This window comes from Dermacentor andersoni, chromosome 7 (assembly GCF_023375885.2).
Source record: "Dermacentor andersoni chromosome 7, qqDerAnde1_hic_scaffold, whole genome shotgun sequence".
Classification (NCBI taxonomy): Eukaryota; Metazoa; Arthropoda; class Arachnida; order Ixodida; family Ixodidae; genus Dermacentor; species Dermacentor andersoni.
The window spans coordinates 177,654,990-177,668,826 of NC_092820.1; positions in this window are offsets into that span (position 1 = coordinate 177,654,990).

Here is a 13,837-nt window from a genome sequence, read left to right on the forward strand (position 1 = left end):
CGGAAAAAAGGCATTGATGACTTAAGAACATGTGGGAATATGGTTTCAGTAGAGAAATAAGGTTCCTGATATGGTTTTCTAATAATGACTAGCTCGAGCTGAAAACGTGTAAAGAAAAGGAATAGTTTTCAAATGCATGCCAACTGCGGCGGTTGTTACTTTAGATTGACTTTGCTTGATATGGTATTCTAATAATGGCTAGCTTGAAAACGACGTGTAGCCAGAAATGTCAGATAAATGAAGTGCGGCTTTACGGGCATGGAAAGTCGGGTTTCATATTTCATTTATAAAGGGAACTTGGCAGTGATTGAGATGAAAATGAATTTCCTACCTATTTGAGTAGAGTGTTAAAGTCAAGTTCTTGCTATGGTGGTCTACTTGTGACTAGCTTGAGCGCTTATATATGTGCCACGGAAAAGAGAGAAAAGCCATGCAACGAGGTATAAAGATCTGTAAGGTGTAGTTTCATATTTGGTAAGACGAATTTGTACGTGGTATATGTGTAATGTAGGAACCACAAGCAATGGTTTTTTATGAAAAACTGATGGCTATGGCTTACCTACTTTAAATATAAGGTGAAACGTGGTACTTGGTGTGACCAAGGTCTTGTAATCATGACTACGTCTAGTGATGAAATGCATGTTACGAAAGGATCTGGAATGTGAATTGAAAATTTAGGAACCTATGGTAACTGGTGGTTTGTTACTCTAATTTGAGTGGAAATGATAGGTAAATAAGGTGTTGTAATAATGACTTGCTTCGTACGAAATATGTGTGATGAAAAAATTAGATGATGGTTTAGAAATGTGCGGAATATGTGGTTTGTGGTACTTCCGTATTTTAGAAAATTGAGGTGGTTCGTACGATTTTCTGATAATGACTCTGGGAAACATGCATAACGAAAAATATCAAAGAAATGAGTTTGAGGTAGTAGAGACAAAAGAAGTTTGGTGCTCCTTTTGATCGAGAAGTTTTCAGTCCTTAGTACGGTGTTGTATGGGCGACTGTATTGAGCAATGAAATGTGAACAAGGAAAAAGAATAGAGAAATGCTAGAAAGAGTTGGAGGTGTGGAAGGCGAGGTTTGGTCCTTGGCAAGTGCTATGTTCCGAATTGTGACGAAAAAGAATGCTTAAACAAATGCCGATGGTTGGGTTTTCCTTAATTCGGTGAATTTGAAAGATGACGTATTTGGTTTCGTCCTGATGGTCGCGACTAAATGAAGCGCTGGAACGTGCATTACAATGGAACGGAAAAAAGGCATTGATGACTTAAGAACATGTGGGAATATGGTTTCAGTAGAGAAATAAGGTTCCTGATATGGTTTTCTAATAATGACTAGCTCGAGCTGAAAACGTCTCAAGAAAAGGAATAGTTTTCAAATGCATGCCAACTGCGGCGGTTGTTACTTTAGATTGACTTTGCTTGATATGGTATTCTAATAATGGCTAGCTTGAAAACGACGTGTAGCCAGAAATGTCAGATAAATGAAGTGCGGCTTTACGGGCATGGAAAGTCGGGTTTCATATTTCATTTATAAAGGGAACTTGGCAGTGATTGAGATGAAAATGAATTTCCTACCTATTTGAGTAGAGTGTTAAAGTCAAGTTCTTGCTATGGTGGTCTACTTGTGACTAGCTTGAGCGCTTATATATGTGCCACGGAAAAGAGAGAAAAGCCATGCAACGAGGTATAAAGATCTGTAAGGTGTAGTTTCATATTTGGTAAGACGAATTTGTACGTGGTATATGTGTAATGTAGGAACCACAAGCAACTGCTTTTTATAAAAAAAACTGATGGCTATGGCTTACCTAGTTTAAATATAAGGTGAAACGTGGTACTTGGTGTGACCAAGGTCTTGTAATCATGACTACGTCTAGTAATGAAATGCATGTTACGAAAGGATCTGGAATATGAATTGAAAATTTAGGAACCTATGGTAACTGGTGGTTTGTTACTCTAATTTGAGTGGAAATGATAGGTAAATAAGGTGTTGTAATAATGACTTGCTTCGTACGAAATATGTGTGATGAAAAAATTAGATGATGGTTTAGAAAAGTGCGGAATATGTGGTACTTTCGTATTTTAGAAAATTGAGGTGGTTGGTACAATTTTCTGATACCGACTCTATGAAACATTCATAACGAAAAATATCAAAGAAATGAAAGAGTTTGAGGTAGTAGAGACAAAAGAAGTTTGGTGCTCCTTTTGATCGAGAAGTTTTCAGTCCTTAGTACGGTGTTGTATGGGCGACTGTATTGAGCAATGAAATGTGAACAAGGAAAAAGAATAGAGAAATGCTAGAAAGAGTTGGAGGCGTGGAAGGTGAGGTTTGGTACTTGGCAAGTGCTATGTTCCGAATTGTGACGAAAAACGATGCTCAAACAAATGCCGATGGTTGGGTGTTCCTTAATTCGGTGAATTTGAAAGATGACGTATTTGGTTTAGTCCTGATGGTCGCGACTAAATGAAGCACTGGAACGTGCATTACAATGGAACGGAAAAAAGGCATTGATGACTTAAGAACATGTGGGAATATGGTTTCAGTAGAGAAATAAGGTTCCTGATATGGTTTTCTAATAATGACTAGCTCGAGCTGAAAACGTGTAAAGAAAAGGAATAGTTTTCAAATGCATGCCAACTGCGGCGGTTGTTACTTTAGATTGACTTTGCTTGATATGGTATTCTAATAATGGCTAGCTTGAAAACGACGTGTAGCCAGAAATGTCAGATAAATGAAGTGCGGCTTTACGGGCATGGAAAGTCGGGTTTCATATTTCATTTATAAAGGGAACTTGGCAGTGATTGAGATGAAAATGAATTTCCTACCTATTTGAGTAGAGTGTTAAAGTCAAGTTCTTGCTATGGTGGTCTACTTGTGACTAGCTTGAGCGCTTATATATGTGCCACGGAAAAGAGAGAAAAGCCATGCAACGAGGTATAAAGATCTGTAAGGTGTAGTTTCATATTTGGTAAGACGAATTTGTACGTGGTATATGTGTAATGTAGGAACCACAAGCAATGGTTTTTTATGAAAAACTGATGGCTATGGCTTACCTACTTTAAATATAAGGTGAAACGTGGTACTTGGTGTGACCAAGGTCTTGTAATCATGACTACGTCTAGTGATGAAATGCATGTTACGAAAGGATCTGGAATGTGAATTGAAAATTTAGGAACCTATGGTAACTGGTGGTTTGTTACTCTAATTTGAGTGGAAATGATAGGTAAATAAGGTGTTGTAATAATGACTTGCTTCGTACGAAATATGTGTGATGAAAAAATTAGATGATGGTTTAGAAATGTGCGGAATATGTGGTTTGTGGTACTTCCGTATTTTAGAAAATTGAGGTGGTTCGTACGATTTTCTGATAATGACTCTGGGAAACATGCATAACGAAAAATATCAAAGAAATGAGTTTGAGGTAGTAGAGACAAAAGAAGTTTGGTGCTCCTTTTGATCGAGAAGTTTTCAGTCCTTAGTACGGTGTTGTATGGGCGACTGTATTGAGCAATGAAATGTGAACAAGGAAAAAGAATAGAGAAATGCTAGAAAGAGTTGGAGGTGTGGAAGGCGAGGTTTGGTCCTTGGCAAGTGCTATGTTCCGAATTGTGACGAAAAAGAATGCTTAAACAAATGCCGATGGTTGGGTTTTCCTTAATTCGGTGAATTTGAAAGATGACGTATTTGGTTTCGTCCTGATGGTCGCGACTAAATGAAGCGCTGGAACGTGCATTACAATGGAACGGAAAAAAGGCATTGATGACTTAAGAACATGTGGGAATATGGTTTCAGTAGAGAAATAAGGTTCCTGATATGGTTTTCTAATAATGACTAGCTCGAGCTGAAAACGTCTCAAGAAAAGGAATAGTTTTCAAATGCATGCCAACTGCGGCGGTTGTTACTTTAGATTGACTTTGCTTGATATGGTATTCTAATAATGGCTAGCTTGAAAACGACGTGTAGCCAGAAATGTCAGATAAATGAAGTGCGGCTTTACGGGCATGGAAAGTCGGGTTTCATATTTCATTTATAAAGGGAACTTGGCAGTGATTGAGATGAAAATGAATTTCCTACCTATTTGAGTAGAGTGTTAAAGTCAAGTTCTTGCTATGGTGGTCTACTTGTGACTAGCTTGAGCGCTTATATATGTGCCACGGAAAAGAGAGAAAAGCCATGCAACGAGGTATAAAGATCTGTAAGGTGTAGTTTCATATTTGGTAAGACGAATTTGTACGTGGTATATGTGTAATGTAGGAACCACAAGCAACTGCTTTTTATAAAAAAAACTGATGGCTATGGCTTACCTAGTTTAAATATAAGGTGAAACGTGGTACTTGGTGTGACCAAGGTCTTGTAATCATGACTACGTCTAGTAATGAAATGCATGTTACGAAAGGATCTGGAATATGAATTGAAAATTTAGGAACCTATGGTAACTGGTGGTTTGTTACTCTAATTTGAGTGGAAATGATAGGTAAATAAGGTGTTGTAATAATGACTTGCTTCGTACGAAATATGTGTGATGAAAAAATTAGATGATGGTTTAGAAAAGTGCGGAATATGTGGTACTTTCGTATTTTAGAAAATTGAGGTGGTTGGTACAATTTTCTGATACCGACTCTATGAAACATTCATAACGAAAAATATCAAAGAAATGAAAGAGTTTGAGGTAGTAGAGACAAAAGAAGTTTGGTGCTCCTTTTGATCGAGAAGTTTTCAGTCCTTAGTACGGTGTTGTATGGGCGACTGTATTGAGCAATGAAATGTGAACAAGGAAAAAGAATAGAGAAATGCTAGAAAGAGTTGGAGGCGTGGAAGGTGAGGTTTGGTACTTGGCAAGTGCTATGTTCCGAATTGTGACGAAAAACGATGCTCAAACAAATGCCGATGGTTGGGTGTTCCTTAATTCGGTGAATTTGAAAGATGACGTATTTGGTTTAGTCCTGATGGTCGCGACTAAATGAAGCACTGGAACGTGCATTACAATGGAACGGAAAAAAGGCATTGATGACTTAAGAACATGTGGGAATATGGTTTCAGTAGAGAAATAAGGTTCCTGATATGGTTTTCTAATAATGACTAGCTCGAGCTGAAAACGTGTAAAGAAAAGGAATAGTTTTCAAATGCATGCCAACTGCGGCGGTTGTTACTTTAGATTGACTTTGCTTGATATGGTATTCTAATAATGGCTAGCTTGAAAACGACGTGTAGCCAGAAATGTCAGATAAATGAAGTGCGGCTTTACGGGCATGGAAAGTCGGGTTTCATATTTCATTTATAAAGGGAACTTGGCAGTGATTGAGATGAAAATGAATTTCCTACCTATTTGAGTAGAGTGTTAAAGTCAAGTTCTTGCTATGGTGGTCTACTTGTGACTAGCTTGAGCGCTTATATATGTGCCACGGAAAAGAGAGAAAAGCCATGCAACGAGGTATAAAGATCTGTAAGGTGTAGTTTCATATTTGGTAAGACGAATTTGTACGTGGTATATGTGTAATGTAGGAACCACAAGCAACGGTTTTTTATAAAAAAAACTGATGGCTATGGCTTACCTAGTTTAAATATAAGGTGAAACGTGGTACTTAGTGTGACCAAGGTCTTGTAATCATGACTACGTCTAGTAATGAAATGCATGTTACGAAAGGATCTGGAATATGAATTGAAAATTTAGGAACCTATGGTAACTGGTGGTTTGTTACTCTAATTTGAGTGGAAATGATAGGTAAATAAGGTGTTGTAATAATGACTTGCTTCAGACGAAATATGTGTGATGAAAAAATTAGATGATGGTTTAGAAAAGTGCGGAATATGTGGTACTTCCGTATTTTAGAAAATTGAGGTGGTTGGTACGATTTTCTGATAATGACTCTGGGAAACATGCATAACGAAAAATATCAAAGAAATGAAAGAGTTTAATAGAGACAAAAAAAGTTTGGTGCTCCTTTTGATCGAGAAGTTTTCAGTCCTTAGTACGGTGTTGTATGGGCGACTGTATTGAGCAATGAAATGTGAACAAGGAAAAAGAATAGAGAAATGCTAGAAAGAGTTGGAGGCGTGGAAGGCGAGGTTTGGTCCTTGGCAAGTGCTATGTTCCGAATTGTGACGAAAAAGAATGCTTAAACAAATGCCGATGGTTGGGTTTTCCTTAATTCGGTGAATTTGAAAGATGACGTATTTGGTTTAGTCCTGATGGTCGCGACTAAATGAAGCGCTGGAACGTGCATTACAATGGAACGGAAAAAAGGCATTGATGACTTAAGAACATGTGGGAATATGGTTTCAGTAGAGAAATAAGGTTCCTGATATGGTTTTCTAATAATGACTAGCTCGAGCTGAAAACGTGTCAAGAAAAGGAATAGTTTTCAAATGCATGCCAACTGCGGCGGTTGTTACTTTAGATTGACTTGCTTGATATGGTATTCTAATAATGGCTAGCTTGAAAACGACGTGTAGCCAGAAATGTCAGATAAATGAAGTGCGGCTTTACGGGCATGGAAAGTCGGGTTTCATATTTCATTTATAAAGGGAACTTGGCAGTGATTGAGATGAAAATGAATTTCCTACCTATTTGAGTAGAGTGTTAAAGTCAAGTTCTTGCTATGGTGGTCTACTTGTGACTAGCTTGAGCGCTTATATATGTGCCACGGAAAAGAGAGAAAAGCGATGCAACGAGGTATAAAGATCTGTAAGGTGTAGTTTTATATTTGGTAAGACGAATTTGTACGTGGTATATGTCTAATGTAGGAACCACAAGCAACGGTTTTTTATAAAAAAAACTGATGGCTATGGCTTACCTAGTTTGAATATAAGGTGAAACGTGGTACTTAGTGTGACCAAGGTCTTGTAATCATGACTATGTCTAGTAATGAAATGCATGTTACGAAAGGATCTGGAATATGAATTGAAAATTTAGGAACCTATGGTAACTGGTGGTTTGTTACTCTAATTTGAGTGGAAATGATAGGTAAATAAGGTGTTGTAATAATGACTTGCTTCGTACGAAATATGTGTGATGAAAAAATTAGATGATGGTTTAGAAAAGTGCGGAATATGTGGTACTTTCGTATTTTAGAAAATTGAGGTGGTTGGTACAATTTTCTGATACCGACTCTATGAAACATGCATAACGAAAAATATCAAAGAAATGAAAGAGTTTGAGGTAGTAGAGACAAAAGAAGTTTGGTGCTCCTTTTGATCGAGAAGTTTTCTGTCCTTAGTACGGTGCTGTATGGGTGACTGTATTGAGCAATGAAATATGAACAATGAAAAAGAATAGAGAAATGCTAGAAAGAGTTGGAGGCGTGCAAGGTGAGGTTTGGTACTTGGCAAGTGCTATGTTCCGAATTGTGCCGAAAAACGATGCTCAAACAAATGCTGATGGTTGGGTGTTCCTTAATTCGGTGAATTGGAAAGATGAAATATTTGGTTTAGTCCTGATGGTCGTGACTAAAATGGGAATATGGTTTCAGTAGAGAAATAAGGTTCCTGATATGGTTTTCTAATAATGACTAGCTCGAGCTGAAAACGTCTCAAGAAAAGGAATAGTTTTCAAATGCATGCCAACTGCGGCGGTTGTTACTTTAGATTGACTTGCTTGATATGGTATTCTAATAATGGCTAGCTTGAAAACGACGTGTAGCCAGAAATGTCAGATAAATGAAGTGCGGCTTTACGGGCATGGAAAGTCGGGTTTCATATTTCATTTATAAAGGGAACTTGGAAGTGATTGAGATGAAAATGAATTTCCTACCTATTTGAGTAGAGTGTTAAAGTCAAGTTCTTGCTATGGTGGTCTACTTGTGACTAGCTTGAGCGCTTATATATGTGCCACGGAAAAGAGAGAAAAGCGATGCAACGAGGTATAAAGATCTGTAAGGTGTAGTTTCATATTTGGTAAGACGAATTTGTACGTGGTATATGTGTAATGTAGGAACCACAAGCAATGGTTTTTTATGAAAAACTGATGGCTATGGCTTACCTACTTTAAATATAAGGTGAAACGTGGTACTTGGTGTGACCAAGGTCTTGTAATCATGACTACGTCTAGTGATGAAATGCATGTTACGAAAGGATCTGGAATGTGAATTGAAAATTTAGGAACCTATGGTAACTGGTGGTTTGTTACTCTAATTTGAGTGGAAATGATAGGTAAATAAGGTGTTGTAATAATGACTTGCTTCGTACGAAATATGTGTGATGAAAAAATTAGATGATGGTTTAGAAATGTGCGGAATATGTGGTTTGTGGTACTTCCGTATTTTAGAAAATTGAGGTGGTTCGTACGATTTTCTGATAATGACTCTGGGAAACATGCATAACGAAAAATATCAAAGAAATGAGTTTGAGGTAGTAGAGACAAAAGAAGTTTGGTGCTCCTTTTGATCGAGAAGTTTTCAGTCCTTAGTACGGTGTTGTATGGGCGACTGTATTGAGCAAGGAAATGTGAACAAGGAAAAAGAATTGAGAAATGCTAGAAAGAGTTGGAGGTGTGGAAGGCGAGGTTTGGTCCTTGGCAAGTGCTATGTTCCGAATTGTGACGAAAAAGAATGCTTAAACAAATGCCGATGGTTGGGTTTTCCTTAATTCGGTGAATTTGAAAGATGACGTATTTGGTTTAGTCCTGATGGTCGCGACTAAATGAAGCGCTGGAACGTGCATTACAATGGAACGGAAAAAAGGCATTGATGACTTAAGAACATGTGGGAATATGGTTTCAGTAGAGAAATAAGGTTCCTGATATGGTTTTCTAATAATGACTAGCTCGAGCTGAAAACGTCTCAAGAAAAGGAATAGTTTTCAAATGCATGCCAACTGCGGCGGTTGTTACTTTAGATTGACTTGCTTGATATGGTATTCTAATAATGGCTAGCTTGAAAACGACGTGTAGCCAGAAATGTCAGATAAATGAAGTGCGGCTTTACGGGCATGGAAAGTCGGGTTTCATATTTCATTTATAAAGGGAACTTGGAAGTGATTGAGATGAAAATGAATTTCCTACCTATTTGAGTAGAGTGTTAAAGTCAAGTTCTTGCTATGGTGGTCTACTTGTGACTAGCTTGAGCGCTTATATATGTGCCGCGGAAAAGAGAGAAAAGCGATGCAACGAGGTATAAAGATCTGTAAGGTGTAGTTTCATATTTGGTAAGACGAATTTGTACGTGGTATATGTGTAATGTAGGAACCACAAGCAATGGTTTTTTATGAAAAACTGATGGCTATGGCTTACCTACTTTAAATATAAGGTGAAACGTGGTACTTGGTGTGACCAAGGTCTTGTAATCATGACTACGTCTAGGAATGAAATGCATGTTACGAAAGGATCTGGAATGTGAATTGAAAATTTAGGAACCTATGGTAACTGGTGGTTTGTTACTCTAATTTGAGTGGAAATGATAGGTAAATAAGGTGTTGTAATAATGACTTGCTTCGTACGAAATATGTGTGATGAAAAAATTAGATGATGGTTTAGAAATGTGCGGAATATGTGGTTTGTGGTACTTCCGTATTTTAGAAAATTGAGGTGGTTGGTACGATTTTCTGATAATGACTCTGGGAAACATGCATAACGAAAAATATCAAAGAAATGAAATGCCGATTTAGAAAAGTTTGGGAAACGTGGATTCATATTTCATGTTAAAGTAGAGTTTGAGGCATTTGCTACCTATTTTGGTGGAGTGGAAAAATGTTCTTTACGTGGTGTTGTAGTCATGACTACCTTTTGCAATGAACTGTGCATAAAAAGAATTAGAATAACCATATAATGAGGTTGACAGGTGTAGAAGCTGCAGTTATATATTTGGTAAGTTGAACTGAAAGTAGTATATGTTTTGAATAGTAACCAAAAGTTGCTTGAATAAATAAATGTCGATGAGAGTGTTTTAAGAAACTCATTTCGTAAAAAGTGAGGCACTTGGTATGGTTTTCTAGTTAAGACCAGCTTGAAATGAAACATGGGTCAAGAGCAGAAAAATGATACGCCAATTGAGAAAGGTATGGAAAGTATGATGTCATGTTTCATGTGAAGGTGAACTTAGAAGTTGTAGAGGTTAAAAGGAGTTTCATATCCATTTCTGTGGAGTGGAGAACTGAAGTGCTTAATATGGTGTTGTACTCATGGACTAGCCTGAGCAATGAAGTCTGCAGAACAAAATAGATAAGAAAAAAAGAAAAATTCTAATTGTGCAGTATAAAGATGCGGAATTGTAGGTTTCATATACAATATAAAGGTGAAATCGGAACTGTATATAAGTTCTCACTATAACAATGTCATAATTTGAAAATTTAATCTTTGACGATGATAATTTGAGCAATGAGACTTGCATAAGGAAAAAATATTGCAGAAAAGAAATGCTGTTGTAGAGTGAAGTGGAAATTGTGGTTTCATATTTGATGCTAAGGATATCTCAAACCTGTATACAAGTTTGACTAGTAGCCACAAGTCTTGTCAAGAAAAAAATTCATTTAAATGGAGAGATCATGAGGTGTTTGACAATGACTACCTTGAGATGAAATATGCGTAACGAAAAGAATAAGAAAAATTGATGATTTTCATCATCATCCTATAATATGTCCACTGCAGGACGAAAGCCTCTCCCTGCGATCTCCAATTACCCCTGTCCTGCGCCGACCGATCCCAACTAGTGCCCACAAATTTCCTAATTTCATCGCTCCACCTAGTATCTGCTGTCCTTGACTGCATTACCCTTCTCTTGCTACCCATCCTGTAGCCCTAATGGTCCAACGGTTATCTAACCTGCGCATTACGTGAGCTGCCCAGTTCCATTTTTTCCCCTTAAGATTAGAATATTGGCTATACCAGCTACCGAGAGATACTGTCGCTGTACAACGCAGACAGAAGACAGGGAGACGTTCAAGAACAACTGGACAACCTGTTCAAAAACAAACAGAACCGAGGCACGTTTTCTTCGTCCTCTCCCAAATCTCGGCCACCCACTAGACGGAGTCATTGTCCCCATTGTCGTCGTCTTCCAAGTAAAATATACGCGTCATTTGTCGTCCCTCCCTAAAAGAGCGCCGCCCCGACGCTAAACCAGAAATGTCACTCGCGGAAGTAAGAGTCTCTCACATAGTTATTCGCACACATACGGCTTCATGCGGACAGCGTGCACAAGTTCAGAACAATGCGTGCAGCGCCGCGTACAACTGGCACTATCGGGGACAACCTTGTACGTGACATCACTGAGTCGGCGCAATACTCGATATGGTCCGAAGTACAGTTGAGCCCGCTTATAACGAACCCGAGCGTCACGCGGAATTCGTTCGTTCTATCCAGAAGTTCATGGTATGTGGGCCACACACAAAAATTGACATCAATCAAAACAAAAATTTATTGAGAAAAAAAAATCTGTGATCGTTGTCTGCCTCGTCAGAGCACACCCAATGACGGCGGTTTCAAGCTTGTTCAAAGCTGCGATGTGTTCGTCACCCAAGGCCTTGAAATACACAAGATTTCTAAGTGCCTCATTATGGCTCACTGCTGTGGTCGCGCTTACGGGTGCTGGCTTCGACGGATCGTTGTCATCGTCCGATGCTTCGGCGTCGCTTGATGCCCGCACTTCCCGGACGGCGGTCTCGTCGCAAAACTCCGCAACTTCAGCAGCGTCGTCCACATCAACAAAATATTGCCAATCAAGATCGCAGCCGGCCAGGTTAGCATCAACAACGCGTCGCCACAAGTCGTCGTCAGGCTGGCATTGTTCAGTGTCTTCAATGCCTGCTTCAGGTGCATCAGCGAAGCCGGCCTTGCGAAAACAATTCCGGATGCATTCGGGTGTCACTTCCATCCGCGCCGCTTTGATCATTTCCATCGCCGAGTACAGTGAGACCTGCAGAGGCACATTGGCAGCGGGGCGATCAACTGCAATCAGCATCCGCTGCACAACACGGCGCCTGTAGGCCGCTTTAAACGACCGTATTACGCCCATGTCCAGCGGTTGCGCTTTTGAAGTTACATTTGGCGGCAGAAAAAGCAACTCAACTGCCGTTAAGACAGCTTGGACATGGTGGGCGGTACAGTTGTCGAGAATCAGAAGAACTTTGCGCCCTTTCTTCGCCATGCTGCTGTCAAAGTCAATAAGCCATTCCGCGAACAACTCGCGTGTCATCCACGCCTTCGAGTTATGCCTGTAACGCACTGGTACATATGTGCGGAAGCAACGTGGCCTCTTTGATTTACCGATGACAAATGGCAAGCATCGATCGCTTCCATCCATGTTGGTGCATAAAAGCACAGTTATGCGAACTTTGCTGTGCTTGCCGCCAGCACATTTGTCACCCTTCATAGCGTGCGTTTTGCCAGGCAGCATTTGGTAGAATAGCGCCGTTTCATCGGCGTTATACACATCCCTTTCAGAATAACTTGATACACGGGCCAAGTTTTTAGACATTCACGTGTTGATGTCTTCGTCGCTTACCGATGCCGATTCGCCATTGATGGTCTTGAAAATAATTCCGTGGCGGAGCTTGAAGCGATGGAGCCAGCCATTGCCAGGAGAAAAATTTGGAAAGTCCAGGAGGAACGCTAAGTCCTTTGCTTTGGACAACATCAGCGGCCCGCTGATAGGAACCTTGCGTGCTCGAGTATCAAGGAACCACTTAAGAAGCGCGTCTTCAACGTCTGCATATGTGGCTTTCCGTAGGCGCTTCCTTGTCGCGGAGTCCGTGGCAGCATTCTTGTAGACTTTGTCCTCCTCTTTTAGTATCGTGGATGTTGTCGATTTCGACAAACCGTACTTTTTAACCAGTTCGTGGTTTTTCGCGCCTTGGGAAAGGTCTTTCAAGATCAACAGTTTCGTGGCCAAGTCCAAAGCTTTTCGCTTCACTGTCGAAGTAGACGCCGGCAAATCTGCCATCTCGGATAGGCACGGGAGCACACCAGTAGGAAACAACGCCGACAACGCTAGCACAACCACAAGTAAGAAAAAGACAGTCCCGCAGTCGTGTGAGGTGTGAGGCGCGGCGTTAAAGGGGGAAGGGGGGGAGGGAGAAGAGGGGGTACGAAAGCACGTGATCACGTGCTACGTTGTCAATTGGTGGAAAACTTCGCCGCTGCCCTGACGTCGACGATGGCGAGTGGGGTCCCGTGGCGAATGAGCTGGCACTTTCGACTTGTGTGTTCACGTTGCTGATGCGTGCTGGGCCGGCATTTTTTTTTTTCTCTCTCTCTGTCGTTATCGCGGTGATCCGCTCGCCGCATCGCCGCTCCTTTGTGCTTCCGGCGAGACGCCGCGGGAAAGCCAATTCTCGGAGCGTGCACAGCACAGGGTCGGCGGATCTCGCCGCGTGGAAAGTGGTCCGCGAGTGTTTATACAGGGGCTTCAAACAGAAAAAAGAATTTAAAAAGAAAGGGCAAGCTGTTTTTATGGAGACATGCTGAGGTTAAGACAATTTGGAAAGGTGGTTCTTGTATAGACTGAATGACGGTATTCTAGAATGTTGCAGGGTGTAGTTGGTATGGTTTTCTAGTGATTAGCTTCAGAGATGCAAAGAAAAACAAAATGTTGAGGTGTTAAGAGGTAGAAGATACAGTTTCAAATGTGTAAAATGCACTCAAATGTAGGCAGAAGTCGTGCTTGCAAAGCGATGCACTAGAGTGGCAGTGTTGGTTAAGTGACGTCGATATGAGAAATAATAAATATGCATGTGTTTACAATGACGCCAGTCACTTAGTATTGTCTTCTAATCTTGAAAAAATCATGCAATGGAACGTGTGGTGCAAGAAGAAATTAAAAACAAAATGCTGCTGTATATGAGGAGTTGTGGTTTTATTGTTAGCCTGAAGTTATATGTATATGCACTGATGAACAAGCAGAAA